Source organism: Somniosus microcephalus, chromosome 29 (genome assembly GCF_052327205.1).
Source record: "Somniosus microcephalus isolate GS21.2 chromosome 29, FLI_Smic_1.0, whole genome shotgun sequence".
In the NCBI taxonomy this organism is placed as follows: Eukaryota; Metazoa; Chordata; class Chondrichthyes; order Squaliformes; family Somniosidae; genus Somniosus; species Somniosus microcephalus.
In genome coordinates, this window is record NC_141015.1 from 25087285 (window position 1) to 25103376 (window position 16092).

Sequence of the window (16092 nt, forward strand, 5' to 3'; positions counted from 1 at the left end):
GACTCGGACGTCGCCCAGGAGGTGCGCCTCCTGGACGAGATGTCGGCGGCGTCGGAGCGCCGGCACGTCGAAATCATGGAGGTGGTGGCACAGATGCCTCACGCCATCGAAAGCCTCACTCAAAGTGTGGTGGCTTTCGGCCAATCCCAGGCCAGGGGCATAGAGCTATTCGCAGCAGCGCACGCCAGGGGGGTGGAGCTCCTTGTGGCAGCGCATGAGAGGGGGGTCGAACAACTCGAGGCAGCGCAGCACGCCAGTCGCCAACTGAGAGGTGCTGTGCAGACAATGGCACTGCAGATGCGGGGACATGCCGGCGCAGTTGGGGCACTGACTTCTGCCACCCTCGCACTGGCGCGGAGGCGTCGCCAGGCCAGCCGCCGCCCTGCTGCCGCACACCGGTCTGGCGACCAACAGTTTGGCGCGCTTGCTCCCCGGCCAGGCCGGCCGAGTGCACGTGTGTCTGGCGCCCAGCGCGCGCCTGGCATCACCCACCTTGTCCCCATTGGTGCAGGCGAGCCTGCGACTCCCCCAGCCAGGGTGCAAGGAGCTACTGCAGCCAGTGAAGAGGGCCACCCACAGCTGCAGCAGCCACCAGCCGGCCCCTCCCGGGCCCGCCCTCGTGTAGGCCGACCCCCAAGGGCATCTGGCGAGACGCCTTGTCGCCCTGAGGATCCTTCCCCCAGCCTCGCCACAGCCTCACGGCCCAGCTTGAGGCGCAGCAGCAGGACGGGCCGGGGCAAAAGACGGCTGTCGACAGACTCGCCCTCTCGCCACACCGAATAGAGTGTGTTGAGCGAGGGTTTGGGTGATGCGGGGGCTTCTGTTCTGGGGGGCATTATGTGGTTTGGTTTTATGGGGGTCTTTGTGTTGTGGGGGGGGCTTGTTTTTGTTAGGCCAGTGACGAAGGCCATTTGGATGGTGATGTTATGTTAGTCCTCCCCAGGTTTTGGGAGTGACAGAAGTTTGTTACTGTTTTTTGGGGGTCTTCTCTGTTTTGCTCTTCCATGTGGGAAGGGCCCTGAGTTTTTGAAATAAAGATGTTTATTTATTCACCATGTGCAGGTGTCATGTTTCAAGTGGTTGTTGGGTTAACCGGCTGAGGGCTTGCGAAGCGGCTGCGTTCAGTGGCCCAGGCCATTCCCTGACAGGGGGCCTAGAAGTGTCGAGCAATAAGCCCCCGGCGGACGGCCCTTGGACCTTGTCGCTCCCTCCTGGCCTGGTGCTCCTCCTCCTCAGGGTCCTCCTGCTCGTCCTCCTGAGGTGGTGGGGCAATGTCAGGTGGCAGTGCCTGAGTCCTGCGGATAGCCAGGTTGTGGAGTATGCAGCACACCACGACGAACTGGGAGACTCTATCCGGCGAATACTGAAGAGACCCACCCGAACGATCCAGGCAACGGAACCGTTGCTTGAGGACGCCTATCGTTTGCTCTATTAGGTTCCTTGTGGCTTGATGGCTTTCGTTGTATGCCAGCTCCGCTGGGGTCCTGGGCGCGCGGAGCGGGGTCATGAGCCATCTGCACAAAGGGTAGCCCTTGTCCCCGATAAGCCATCCCCTTGGTGGAGGCTGTGCCTGGAACATGTCAGCCACAGTAGTCTGGCGCAGGATAAAGGCATCGTGGCTGCTTCCTGGGAAGCGGGCATTGACAGCTAGGATGCGCTGCCTGTGGTCACACACCAGCTGCACATTTAGGGAATGGTAGCCCTTCCGGTTGCGGTATTGCTCGGCATTGTGGATAGGTGCCCGCATAGCCACATGCGTGCAGTCAATGGCGCCCTGCACCATGGGGAAGGCCGCGATCCTGGCAAATCCGAATGCACGCTGCTCCTGCTTGTGTTGGGTCATGGGGAAGGAGATGAATTGGTGCCTCCTCGCGAAAAGTGCTTCGGTGACCTGTCGGATGCAGCGATGCGCGGCGAACTGGGAGATGTTCGCGATGTCCCCAGCAGCGGCTTGGAAGGAGCCGCTTGCATAAAAGCTGAGAGCCACCGTGACCTTCACTTCCACCGAGAGAGACGCCCTGGACATGAGCTGTGGCTGCAAATCTGCATGAAGCAGCTGGCAGATCTCTTCAACCACCTCCCTTCTGAAGCGCAGCCTCTTAACACAATGCGCCGCAGTCATGGTGAGATATGAGACCTGCTCCCGGTATTGCCTGACTGGGTAAGGCCTACGTTGGCGACGCCTAATGGCCCCTCTGCGTCTAGGCATGCCTGGCCCTCTCTCAAAGCGTCTGCGAGCCCTTCGCACAAAATGTAGGAACTGAGGGTTGGCCCCCCATGCAGCCCCCATTACAAAGTTCCAAACAGCAAAATCACAAGGATGCAAATGTCAAAGCACTGGCTAGAAGCCAAAAATACCTCTCCTATGGTGTCCGAAATCAGTAATCTCTGTGCCTTGCTCTCTGTGCAGAAATCCAAACCAGTCAAGTCATTGCAGCGAAATGGCTGGCTTTTATGGGTGAGTGGATGTGCCCTTTAATCAGCGCTCCCCGAATCCCACAGGGCCTCTGTTGAGTTCCATTTCACAGTTCTTAGCAGCGCCACGGCCACATCGGCCGGGCGCCACTGAATTTCCGGTTTGGGGCGCACAAACGGCGTTGCACGACGGAATGACGTCATAAGATGCGCGCGCAGCTGAGCGGGCGCTAACACTTTGCGCCGGCGCTAAAGCCCAGCTGAATTTCGGCGTAGGCGCAGATCCGGCGGTGCCCGGGCGCTAAGTGGATAGCGCTGGAAATCTGGCGCTAACAGCTGGCGCAAACAGCTGAATTTCTAGGCCTGGGTCATTGAATATATTTAAGGTGGAGATAGACAGATTTTTGAACGATAAGGGAGTCAAGGGTTATGGGAAGCGGGCAGGGAAGTGGAGTTGAGGCCAAGATCAGATCAGCCATGATCTTATTGAATGGCGGAGCAGGCTCGAGGGGCCAAATGGCCGACTCCTGCTCCTACGTCTTATGTTCTAGAAACATTTGTGCCAAAATGGGTTAATTACTTCAGTTTCACAATGATGGCAGCAAGCAGTGAAAATGTGACTTGCTGCTTACAACTCTGAGAAAGAAAAGTCAACGGGCATCCTTCAATAAAATAGAGTTATTAATTTACTTTCTTTTCTTTCTGTTTTTCTCTTTCTCTACCTTCTCTCTCGCTCTCGCTTTCTCAGTTGTGAGGCTTGTCATTTGTTCTGATTTTCTTATTGTCTCGCTGCCCAGTGAAGGAAAGCAAGAGACTGAACAGATAGTCTCCCTCTACATCCTAGTAGTGAAGTGGCATTGGAACAGCTTCCTGTTTTTTAAAAACCTGATTCAAGGAAAAAATTGCATCTGATGATCAACATTTGTAGTGGGCCTGGGTAACAGAATATGAAAGGTATGTCCCCAAACAGATTGAGAAGTTTCTATGGTCGTTGTGGTGGAAGTGTGAAGTTTCAGTTTTGAGTCTAAGTTGTTTATACAGAACTCTTTTTAAAGTGAGGAGACAAAAATACAAATTTGTTGTGGTTTTCTTTTTATTGTTGACGAAAAAAGCAAAGGCCTATCCCTCTGTCACAAAAAACAGTAAGGAAACTGATGTTTTGCTTTTCTTAGTTACCAGTCAGACATTTTGTTTAGTTCAGTTTGTGTCTGAAAGCCTGAGCCATATTTGGTCAATAAGATGACCCTGTCGGTTCAGGTATTAGAGGCCTACCTCTAGTTTTTTGTACTGCTTTGGGTATAATCATATTTGTAGGTGGAGATTAACGATTGGAAGAGAATTGTAACATGGACAGTAACCCATTAAATTTTAATAATAAATGCGAGGAAACGTTGAATTCTTCCGTCCTGATTTATGTCCCATTAATAATGATTCTTGTAACTGATATTTGAAGGGAATTTATTTAGTATTTTTTGAAATTGGTTATAACGTTCTTCTCCCTGATGTCACTTTGATGTTCTTCTTTATTACATTTACCGATGGGCAGTACTTGCTGTAGAAATGCTTACCTGGCAAGTAGGAATCAATTGAGCTATTTATTTCCTTAGGCTTTTTTAAAAAAAAGGTTGCATACCAGGCAAATGGTGCCTGCAGGGATGTGTAGAAAAATAGTGTGACTCGATCACATCGTTTCTTGGAAATGGGCTTGGAACTTGTGAACTGAAAGCAGACTGTTTAATTTTTTTATTGATTGTTGGCTCATGTTATCTTAAGGGCAATAATACAGTGCCAGAATGAACTTGTTTGACTTTCGCCTTCACTTTTTATGGTTGCTGTGTAATATAGGAATTACAATTCTACCTTCTTAATCCAAACCAGCTTTTCGGAACAAAATGTTCAGTCACAGCATTTCAGTTCCACCTAGGGTCCAGTAATGGAATGCCTCCATGATTATTATAGCTATATTTGTGTTCTAAAAGATCCAACGCAGGTCAGATTCTCAGTATGTGCTGGGATAGTTGACCTCAGTGAGGGCAGTAATTTTTTTTTATTCGTTTATGGCATGTGGGTGTTGCTGGCAAGGCCAGCATTTATTGCCCATCCTTAATTGCCCTTGAGAAGGTGGTGGTGAGCCGCTTTCTTGAACCGCTGCAGTCCGTGTGGTGAAGGTACTCCCACATTGCTGTTAGGGAGGGAGTTCCAGGATTTTGACCCAGCGACGATGAAGGATCGGCGATATACTTCCAAGTCAGGATGGTGTGTAACTTGGAGGGGAACTTGGAGGTGGTGGTGTTCCCACGGGCCTACTACCTTTGTCCTTCTAGGTGGAAGAGGTCGCGGGTTCGGGAGGTGCTGCCGAAGAAGCCTTGGTGAGTTGCTGCAGTGCATCTTGTAGATGGTACACACTGCAGCCACGGTACGTCGGTGGTGGAGGGCAGGCTCGAAGGGCCGAATGGCCTACTCTGGCTCCTATTTCTTCGTTCCTATTGGCCTCAGCTGCTTAGCCTATACTGGGGTCCTTGCACCTGGTTCCAATCAGATGTCTCCCCCGGAAAGTTTGGAAGGGAATTCCAGAGCATAGGGCCCAGACAGCTGAAGGCACAACCACCAATGATGGGGTGAAGGAAGCGGTGGGTGCACAAGAGGCCAGGGTTAGAAAAACATGGAGTCCTTGGAGGGTTGGAGGAGAATACAGAGTTAAGGAGGGCTGAAGCCATGAAGAGATTTAAACACATGGTTGAGAACTTTAATTTTGAGGTGTTAGGGGACTGGCAGCCAATGTAGGTTAGCAAGGACAGCAGTGACAGGTGTGTGCGAAAGGATAAGGGCAGCAGAGTTTTGGATGAGCTGAAGTTTAGAGAACATTGACTGTGGAATGCCAGCCAGGAAAGCATTGTATTAGTCAAGTCTGGAAGTGAGAACGTGGAAGTGCACAGATCAGAGCTTCACCAGCAGGTGGGCGGAGGCAGAGCAGAGGCAGTTGACGTAATGGAGGTGGAAGTAGGTTGTCTTTGTGATGGAGTCAGAAGCTCAACTCGGGGTTAAAATGGACGCCAGAGTTGTGAATGCTCTGGTTCAACCTGAAATAGTGGCCATGGAGGGGATGGAATCAGTGCCAAAGATGTGGCGTTTGTGGCGGGGACCAAGGACAACTGGTTAACTGGAGGGCATTGCGGCTCATCCAAGACTGGATGTTGAATAAGCAGTCTGGGCAACAAAGAGGCAGTGGCGGGGTCGAGAGGTGGTGGAGAAGCAAAGCTGGGTGTCATCAGTCTACATGTGGAAGCTGACCCCATGCCTCCAGATGATGTCACCAAGATGCAGCAAGTAGATGAGGAAGAGGAGGGGGCCAAGAGTAGATCCTTGGGGTAGTGGGGGGTGGGGGGGGGGGGTGGTGGTTCCAGAGGTAATGGTGCAGGGGTGGGATGTGAATCCATTGCTGGAAATGCTCTGACTAGGGTTGAATAGGTAAGAGTGGAAACAAACGAGTGCAGTCCCACTGAGCTGGAGCGTGGAGGAGAGGTGTTGGAGGAGGATATTGTGCCCGACTGTGTCGAAGGCTGCAGTGAGGACAAAGAGGGATAATACACCATGGTCACAGAGAGGATTCATTTGTGGCTCTGATTAGGGCTGTTTCATTGCTGTGGCAAGTGTGGAAACCAGATTGGAGAGCTTCCAACGTGGAGTTGCAGTAAAGATGGACATTGTAGTGTATGTACCTTTAAGAGAGAACTACTTTTACAGCTCCTGTATACTGTAGTACCGGCAGTGACCACACCTGTATATAAGCCTTGAGCAGGCATCTGTACTGTTAGTCTTTAGACTACCCTCCTCCAGTAAACACCTGTTGATTGTTAATCTACAGCCTCCGTCTAGTTATTGAAGAACACCATACCTTAAGATTTACGGATTCAACAGTGGCGACGAGGTCGATTCGAATCTACCTGCAACTCTGCATTTCCTTTCAAGGATTCGCTCCGGGAGGACGGTGGAAGAAAGTCGAGGCCAGAAGCACGGGCGTCGACCACGAGCAACCTCCCAGTCATCCGGCAGAGAGAGTGAACATCGCAGGGGAGGCTGTTGAGAGCTGGGCTTGGTTCTCCAGCCACGACGATCCAGCAACAGACTGGCAACAGGTACAGCGCAGACCCTTCCCGGACAGCGGCGGCTGGAGCCGACCGACGACACAGAAAAGGCCGAGCAGCGTCGACGGGGTAAGAGAGAGGGTAGAGCGCACAGGGCGCAGCCGGGGGTTGAAGACCGAGCGGCATCGACGGAAAACAAAAAGAGAGAGAGGGTAAAGCACAGCCGGGGTCCAGGACCGAGCGGCGGCAACGAGAGAGGCACAGGAGAACGCGCAGAGCGCAGCCAGGGCTCAAGGGCGGAGCAGCGTCCGCGGGGAAAGAAAGGGAAGTGTTATCGCTGCGGCAGAACAACACACGACCAGAAGGATTGTTGGTTCAAAGACCAAGTGTGCAGACAGTGTGGAAAAGCAGGACACATAGCAAGAGTCTGCAGGTCAGGGAAGAAAACCAGCAGCAAGAAATCTCCACAGGAGAAGTACAAAAAGGTACATAAGGTGATGGACAGTAGTTCAGACGAACAGAAAAGTGATACAGACTCCGGAAGCAAGGAGCTGGGTTGTCTGAAACTACATAATGTAATCAAAATGGAGGATCACCAGACTATCTGGGTCATGCTCAAGATAGACGGAGTCCAAGTGAAAATGGAATTGGACACAGGATCAGCCCTAACAGTCATAAACCGAAGGGACTACAAGCGGCTATTCTCACATATACCCTTGAAAGCTACAGAGATTATCTTGAAGACGTACACGGGGCAAAAAGTCTACCCCAAAGGAAAAATAAGGGTGAACGTGATATACAAAGGCCAGGAAATACCAAAAATGGACCTATATGTATTGCCAGATGGAGGACCACCACTACTAGGACGTGAATGGATCCGGAAGATACAATTAGATTGGCATTCCATACAGGCACTGAAGGTTGAGGCCAAAAAGGATGACGACATCACACCTAGACGACTGTCAAAAATGCTAACTGACGCACAAGAAGTGTTCCAGGAGGGACTCGGAACACTAAAAGGCATAACAGCAACGATTAAAATAGAGGAAAATGCAAGCCCAAAGTTTTTTAAGGCCAGACCGGTGCCTTATGCGATCCGACCAGCCGTCGAAGCAGAGCTGGAAGGTTTGGAACGTTCAGGAGTACTGTCCAAAGTGGACTGGAGCGAGTTGGCTACACCCATCGTTCCTGTAATGAAGAGGTTGTTGAGTAATACGCCTGGGGAACCAAAGAAGGTCCGCATCTGTGGGGATTTTAAGCTGACAGTGAACCCAGTCCTTCACACGGTACAATATCCGCTTCCACGGATTGAAGATATTTTTGCCTCGCTATCTGGAGATAAACGCTTCACTAAGATTGATCTGGCCCAGGCGTACCTGCAAATGGAGGTAGAAGAAGCCTCGAAACAATACCTCACGATCAACACTCATAAAGGTCTCTACCAATACAACCGGCTGGTGTTCGGGGTAGCATCGGCTCCGGCTATTTGGCAAAGGGCAATGGATCAAGTCCTGCAAGGGATTTCAGGGACCCAGTGTTATTTGGACAACATCCTGGTCACGGGCGAAAATGACAGTGATCACCTCGCCAACCTGGAGAAGGTGCTCACTAGATTAAAGGAATATGGGCTACGAGCTAATCGCCACAAGTGCGAGTTTTTCCAGAAGCAGATCTCGTATTGTGGCCACGTTATTGATGAAGAGTCCCCTGAAAAGATTGAGGCAGTAGTCAAGGCTCCAGCACCGGAAAATGTGTCACAACTGAGGTCGTTCCTCGGGCTGGTGAACTACTACCATAAGTTCTTACCAAATTTGTCTACAGTATTACACCCACTGAACACCCTACTGCAACAGGGGGTACCATGGAAGTGGAATGACGAATGTAAACGAGCTTTCCAGAAGTGCAAAGAATTGATCACATCAAAAGAGGTGTTGGCCCATTTCAACCCAGCACTACCAATTCGGTTGGCATGTGATGCATCACCCTATGGTATTGGAGCGGTGCTGTCGCACAAATTCCCAGACGGGTTGGAGAGGCCAGTAGCCTTTGCGTCTCAGTCACTAACCTCAGCCGAGTGCAACTACACCCAGATTGACAGGGAGGCCCTCAGCCTAGTATGGGGAGTAAAAAAATTCAACCACTATCTGCATGGGCAGAAGTTCACCTTGCTGACTGACCACCAACCACTTGTCTCCATCTTTAATCCAAAGAAGGGCGTTCCGGTGATGACATTCCACTACAGCATAAGGTGGACAATTTCCTGTTAGCCTACAGAAATGCGACACATGCAGTTACCAACCAGACCCCGGCCATGATGTTCTTTAACCGATGGTTGAGATCTCGTCTGGATTTGCTCAGACCAAATGTGCGAAGAAATGTTGAGGATAAGCAATTCCAGCACATCAATGAGAAGCCGACAAGGAGCTTCAATTTAGGACAACCAGCCTTGGCCCGCGACTACCGAACAGAGAAATGGCAACCCGGAACGATATGCACACGGCAGGGGCCACTAATGTACACAGTGGATGTCGGGAGAACATTGTGAGACGCCACGTCGACCAGATCCTAGTGTCACAGGAACGAGTCAACCCTGTTGTGTATGTACCTTTAAGAGAATAACTGGTCTCAGACTGCAGTACCGGCAGTGACCACCCCTGTATAAAAGGCGCTAGAGAGCCTCTGTTTGTTAGTTTTCACTATTGACTTCCACCAGTAAAGACTTGTTTGTTTTCACTCCTGCTGGTCCGTGTCTCAATCATTCACAGACTTAACACTGGCGACGAGTAAGAAACGAACTTACCTGCAACTCGGCAGCACCTCAGACGACGTTGTTGAAGGTCGGAGCCAGAAGAAAGAAAAAAAAAAAATTGAGTCCAAAGAAACTCGAGAAACGGGCGTCGACCGTCAATCATCGGTTTGAAAATTTGCAGGAGAGACTGTCAAGAGCCAGGTTCGGTTCACCAGTCTGTGGTTTCCCAGCTAGTCGGGCTGGTGGCAGGTGCTCTGATTCTTCCTGGGCTGCGGCGGGCTGAAGCTCGATCGGGTGGCTTTTCAACGGGGCCGGGCAGCGAGTCGGGAGGCAAAGAGAGAGAGAGAGGGTGGAGCACACAGGGCACGGCCGGTGCTTCGAAGCCGGGCAGCGTTCGGACCTAAGAAGAGGGAGGGAAGTGTCCCAGAGGGTCCGCTCCACGACGGGAAAATAATTTTTTTTAAAAATCAATGTTTAATGCGCAAGAAACCGTGGAAAGCAGCGCTAACAACAGCGGGGAAGAAGGCAAAGCGCGGGAGGCGCCATTTTGTTAAATCGGGGAAGAAGGCAAAGCGCGGGAGGCGCCATTTTAGATTTGCAAGATGCCGAAGACTGGCTGTATCACTGCTTTTGATAATACATTAGAGGACTGGACCACGTATGTGGAAAGAGTCGAGGTATATTTCGAGGCAAACGAAATAGCGGAGGGGAAAAAAGCATTGATATTGCTAAACTTAATGGGCGCTAGAACGTACGGCCTATTGCGGGACCTGATTACTCCAGCCAAACTGAAGGCGAAGAGTTTTAACAAAATTGTTGCTGTCCTACAGGAACACTTAAACCCTGCACCACTGTTGATAGCAGAAAGATTTAAATTCCACAGGAGAACTCAGCACAAAGATGAGAGCAATGCTGAGTATCTTACGGAACTACGCAAGCTATCAAAGCACTGCCAGTTCGGAGCAGGACTGGCAGATACCCTGATGTAAGAAAAAGGAGACTTACCATCAAGTAACTTTAAAGTAAGCTTTAAGTAACTTATAAACACACTATATACACAAGAGAGGTCTTTACCATGCTTCTGGTAGAAGCCTCTTACAATACTGAACAGACCAGTATTTATACCAGTCCAACAGGAAGTGACATATGACAGGAAGTGAGGTATGTACACAGTTCATAGTTCATAGTTCACAGGAAGTGATGACATAACTTCCCGGAAGTTATCATTTTTATCACATTCTTCCCTCCTGCAGGATTAGGAGGCTGTGGTCTACCTTTTGGTCCGCAGCCGCCGAACAAGGAAGAGTCGCACCCGTTTGGATTCCCGTCGTAGAGGGTCGCTGGTCCGCTTACATGCGGTTGGCCATTGGTCAGAGTCTGTGTGGCCTGGATTGCCCTGTGAAGGGTCGGGGAGATCATGGCTTCGAGTACGAGCACCAATAGGTTCAAAGTCGGACTGCCTCCGTTCAGAGGGAGGTGCAGAGCTGGTCTGTGGCGGATCAGTACTTTCATGCGCGGTACTGGGAGGGTCGCAACCTTGAGCACGGGGTTCTACCGGCACCAAGCTAGTTGGTGTCCGATCAGGATCCTGGAGAGGGGTACCCGATAGGTCCCAAGAGTTTCCTGGTGAAATGCCATCACCCGATGTCCCACTAGGTCCTGGTGGGCAGGGAGCCAGATCCCGTAATGATACGGTAGATTCTCGGCCGTCGGAATATCGTATGTTTGCATAGGTGGGGTTGGCATCGGTTAGTTCGACCTCGTCTACAAGAGGGTCATTTTTAGACGTCCGAACGTATCTTTGGAGTAATACAGGTCCAGGAGTAGTTAGCCATGACGGGAGTGATGTCCCATGAGATGAGCGACGCTGGAATCCAAAGAACCGCTCATGAGGTGTAGTATTTGTGGCTGTAGAAAGCAGGGACCGTATAGAGTGCAATGCATCCGGAAGCACTGTTTCCCATTGCTGGTCTGGTAGGCCCCGAGATCTTAAAGCGAGACGTACGGAATTCCAGATGATACCATTATACCTCTCTACCTGCCCATTTCCGATGGGATGGTATGGTGTTGTTTTGCTTGTAGCAATTCCCCGTTCTGAGAGGTAGTCCTTGAGTTCCCTTGGCATAAAGGATGGACCCCGATCTGAGTGAATATAAGCCGGCATGCCACAGAGAGAAAATACCTGCTCAAGGCAGCAGATTACTGTGGACGCCAGCATATTGGAGCAGGGGAAGGCAAACGGAAAACGTGAATATTCGTCGATCATGGTGAGCAAATATGTGTTCCGAGTTGAAGAGGGCACTGGGCCCTTAAAATCGATGCTAAGTCGTTGCATCGGTTGGGTTGCATGTATGAGTATACCATCTGAGGGGCGGAAGAACTGAGGTTTTAATTCCGCACAAAGCCGGCATTCTGAGCATATTTTCTTTACATCTCCAGTGGAAAAAGGGAGATTCCGTGATCGTACGAAATGTAGCATGCGCGTAACGCCAGGATGACACAAACCATTGTGGACATCCATGAGAGTGGAGGATGACATAGTGGAGCAGAATGCCCGTGTGAGGGTGTCCGGGGCCACATTCTCCTTGCCAGGCCGATAGAGAATGGTATAACCAAAAGAGGCCAGTTCCATCCTCCAAAGTTGTATTTTATTATTCTTAATTTTGGTTCGTTTTCGATTATCGAGCATGAAGGCGACTGATCGTTGGTCCGTGATCAATGTAAAGTGCTGGCGAGCTAGAAAATGGTTCCACTTCCGTACTGCCTCTATGATGGCTGTGGCTTCTTTCTCAACCGGAGGATAATGTAGCTCGGCACCTTGTAAGGCCCTGGACATAAATGCTACAGGACGACCTTCCTGATTCAGAGTAGCCGAGATCGCCACCTCCGAGGCATCACATTCAACCACGAAAGGGAGATTCTCATCAATGGAGTGAAGAGCCGCTTTCTCCAACTGTTTTTTGAGAAGGTTAAAGGCTGCAACAGCCGCTGTTCCCAGTGGAAATGATCTAGCATGCAGCAAGGGTTGGATTTTGTCCGAAAAATGAGGAATCCATTTAGCGTAGTATGCAAACAGACCGAGCGCCCGACGTAAAGAAGCCGGATTCTTAGGTGACGGGAGCTCTTGGAGCGGGCGAAGTCTTTCTGGGTCTGGCTTAATGATACCATTGCCTACGCAGTAGCCAAGGATGTTGATGGTCGGTTGCGACTCAACAGATTTGGATTCATTCAGGGTCAAATTACGGCGATGGAGGGCATCCCGAAATTTTTGGAGGTTGGAGTCGTGTTCCTGTTGATCGTGACCTGCAATGGTAATGTTATCAAGATAGGGAAAAGTGTCCCTTAGGTTTTCCTGCTTAACCAGGCCATCCATTGCCCGTTGAAAGACAGCCACTCCATTAGTAACCCCGAATGGGAGGCGACGAAATTGGTACAGCCGTCCATTAGCCTCAAAGGCTGTGTACTGCTTATCTGAGACCTTCAAGGGTAACTGATGATAGGCACTTTTTAAATCGTAAGTTGAGAACACTTTGTATTCGGCCAGTTTATTAACCATATCATCAATGCGTGGCAATGGGTAGGCGTCCAAGTCGGTATATTGATTGATGGTTTGCGAATAATCGATGCATAGTCGCTGTTTGTGAGGTTTTAGAGGGTTCTTGACAATGACGACTTGAGCCCGCCAGGGCGACGAACATGGTTCAATGATATCCTCTGCTAGAAGTCGAGAGATTTCAGCCGCAATAAAAGATTGGTCTTCCTGATTAAAGCGCCGCGATTTCGTTATTATCGGTTGGCATTGAGGCGGAATACTGGCAAATAATGAGGGTTCATCAAGTGAAGCTGCTGATAATGCACAAAATGGTAATTTAGACGGTATATTAGAAATAGTAAGTCCGGGTTTGGATCCACCAAACTCAATGGTGAGTTTCTTATGCTGTTTTTGGAAGTCCAGCCCTAAGAGGAGATCACTACATAAGTCCTTGAGCACCGAAAGTCGGGTGGAGGGATACATACGACCATGAAGTGTCATATCAACAACACAAAAGCCGGAGATTCTGGTATTAAGTGATGACTGGGCCATCGCAATTGCCTGGTCCGATGGGAAGACATGTAGTTTCAATTTCGCAACAATTTGTTCCTTAATGAAACTATCAGTACTTCCTGAGTCAATTAAGGCATCTAAGGTATGCCCTTTAATTGAAATTTTTGTGGCTGCATGAGACAGGTTCTGTGGGCAAGCAGCTGTAATTGGTGTCGTTGCACAGAGAGTGGCTAAAACTCTCGGTGTGCTTCTTCGGGAGAGAGCTCGAGAGGAAGCTTGATAGGTCCTAGCTGGAGCATCTTGATAGGCCCTAATTGGGGCAGTTCGGTAGGCCTTAGCTGGATTGGCCCTCGTAGAGGCCCTTGATAGGCAAACTTTAGCAAAGTGTCCTTTTTTCCCGCAATAACTGCAGATTGCATTGCGAGCAGGGCAGGTTTTCCTAGGGTGAAAAGCATCTCCACAAAAGAAGCATTCCTTCCTAGATTGCCAAGAGGCTGCTAAAGTGGGGTCGTCCTCCTCTTCTTCATCAGAATTATCAGAATTAGATTCCCCCATGATAGGGTTCAGCTGAGACCGCTTGAATTGTCTGGTTGCAGCTACAGCAGCAGATCGAGATCTGGGCAGCTGATAGAGGTCTGCATTTCTCTTTGCCAAATCCAGTGAACAAGCTAGGTCAAAAGCTTTTTGTAGCTCAAGTGTTTTACTTTCTAGTAGACGCTGGCGTATAAATGGAGAGGCAATCCCGCAGATGAAAGCATCACGAATCATTTCTTGGCGGTACAGCTCAGCTGAGGCTGCCTGAAAGTTACAATCTACGCTGAGCCTGCGAAGTTCTTGCAGGAATTCGTCAATTGATTCCCCTGGCCCTTGTCGGGCTGTGGCCAGTAGATGTCTAGCATAGACCTCATTTGGGGTCTTGGCATACAGTTTCTTAAGTGCCCGAATCACCTCTTCATAATTATCCCAGTCATCAACATATTCGAACACTTTTGGGGTCACATAATTGACAAGTATCTTCAATTTAGCAGGAGCATCCGCTTTACATTCATCCAGAAAATTCTCAAAAGTACGATACCAATGCTTCCATACCCTGCCAGCTGCTGGTGTATTCGGGTCCAAGTCCAGACGAATAGGTCTAAGGATTTTCTCCATGATGGGTGGTTCCCTGGATCCTTAACTTCTGAGTTTGTCTGAAGGTCTAGTATTTGTCAGTGTAAATACTAAGTTACTTAAATTGATGTAAGAAAAAGGAGACTTACCATCAAGTAACTTTAAAGTAAGCTTTAAGTAACTTATAAACACACTATATATACAAGAGAGGTCTTTACCATGCCTCTGGTAGAAGCCTCTTACAATACTGAACAGACCAGTATTTATACCAGTCCAACAGGAAGTGACATATGACAGGAAGTGAGGTATGTACACAGTTCATAGTTCATAGTTCACAGGAAGTGATGACATAACTTCCCGGAAGTTATCATTTTTATCACATACCCTACGGGACAAATTTGTCTGTGGACTCCTGAGTGAAGGAACATAGAAGAAGTTACTCTCAGAAAAAGAGCTGACGCTAGATAAGGCTTTCAGCGTGGCAGTATCATATGAAGCAGCAGCCAGGGGAGCTGCAGAAATTCAACAAAAACCACAGGAATACGGCACCCACGAAATGACACGGGGATTTGCAAAATGTTATCGCTGCGGCAGAACTAACCATGACCAGAAGGACTGCTGGTCCAAAGACAAAATATGCAGACAATGCGGGAAGATGGGACACATTGCACGAGTTTGCAGGTCTGGGAAGAAGACCAGCGACAACAAAAAGGCTACTAAGGAACCGTACAAGAAAGTACAAAAGATGACGGACAGTAGTTCCGAAGACCAGATGAGCGATAGTGAATCCAAGAACAGGAGACTAAGCTGTCTCAAACTTCACAATGTAATCGCAAAAGAGGATCACCGAACCATTTGGGTCACCCTCACGATAGCAGGGTCCCAAGTTAAAATGGAATTGGATACAGGATCAGCGCTAACCGTCATGAATCGACGAGACTACGAGCGGCTATTTTCACACATACCCTTGAGAGAGACATCCATCGCCTTGACGACGTATACGGGGCAAAAAGTATACCCCAGAGGAAAAATAAGGGTGCCTGTCGAGTACAATGGCAAGAAAATACGGAAATTGTATCTCTACATACTGCCAAATGGTGGACCACCGTTATTGGGACGGGAATGGATCAGGAAGATAAACTTAGATTGGCATTCCATTCATGCAATGACGGTGGACGGTAAAAAAGATGAAGACGTCACTCCTGGACGATTGTCAACAATCTTAGCTAACGCCAAAGAGGTATTTCAACAAGAACTGGGCACGCTTAAAGGCGTAACCGCCTCGATAAAAATAGAAGAGAATGCAGTTCCCAAGTTTTTCAAAGCAAGACCGGTACCATATGCAATTCGCCCAGCCGTCGAGGCACAGCTGGAGAATCTGGAGAAGGCGGGCGTGTTGTCTAAGGTCGACTGGAGCGAGTGGGCGACACCCATCGTTCCTGTCATGAAGAAAACGTTAAGCAATAAGTCCGGCGAGCCAAGGAAGATTCGCATCTGTGGGGATTTCAAGGTGACGGTGAACCCTGTCCTTCACACAGTACAATATCCTCTTCCAAGGATAGAAGACATCTTCGCCTCACTATCTGGAGGGAAGCGTTTTACAAAAATTGACCTAGCTCAAGCATATTTGCAGATGGAGGTTGAAGAGTCCTCTAGGAAGTATCTCACGATAAACACTCACAAAGGTC

General features: G+C 49.4%; 1 protein-coding gene across 5 annotated transcripts in view; it reads left to right on the plus strand.

Annotated features, from left to right (window-relative positions):
- The window catches only part of rassf4a (Ras association domain family member 4a), a 299271-nt gene that overhangs the window by 166065 nt on the left and 117114 nt on the right, over window positions 1-16092 (plus strand). The window lies entirely within an intron of this gene.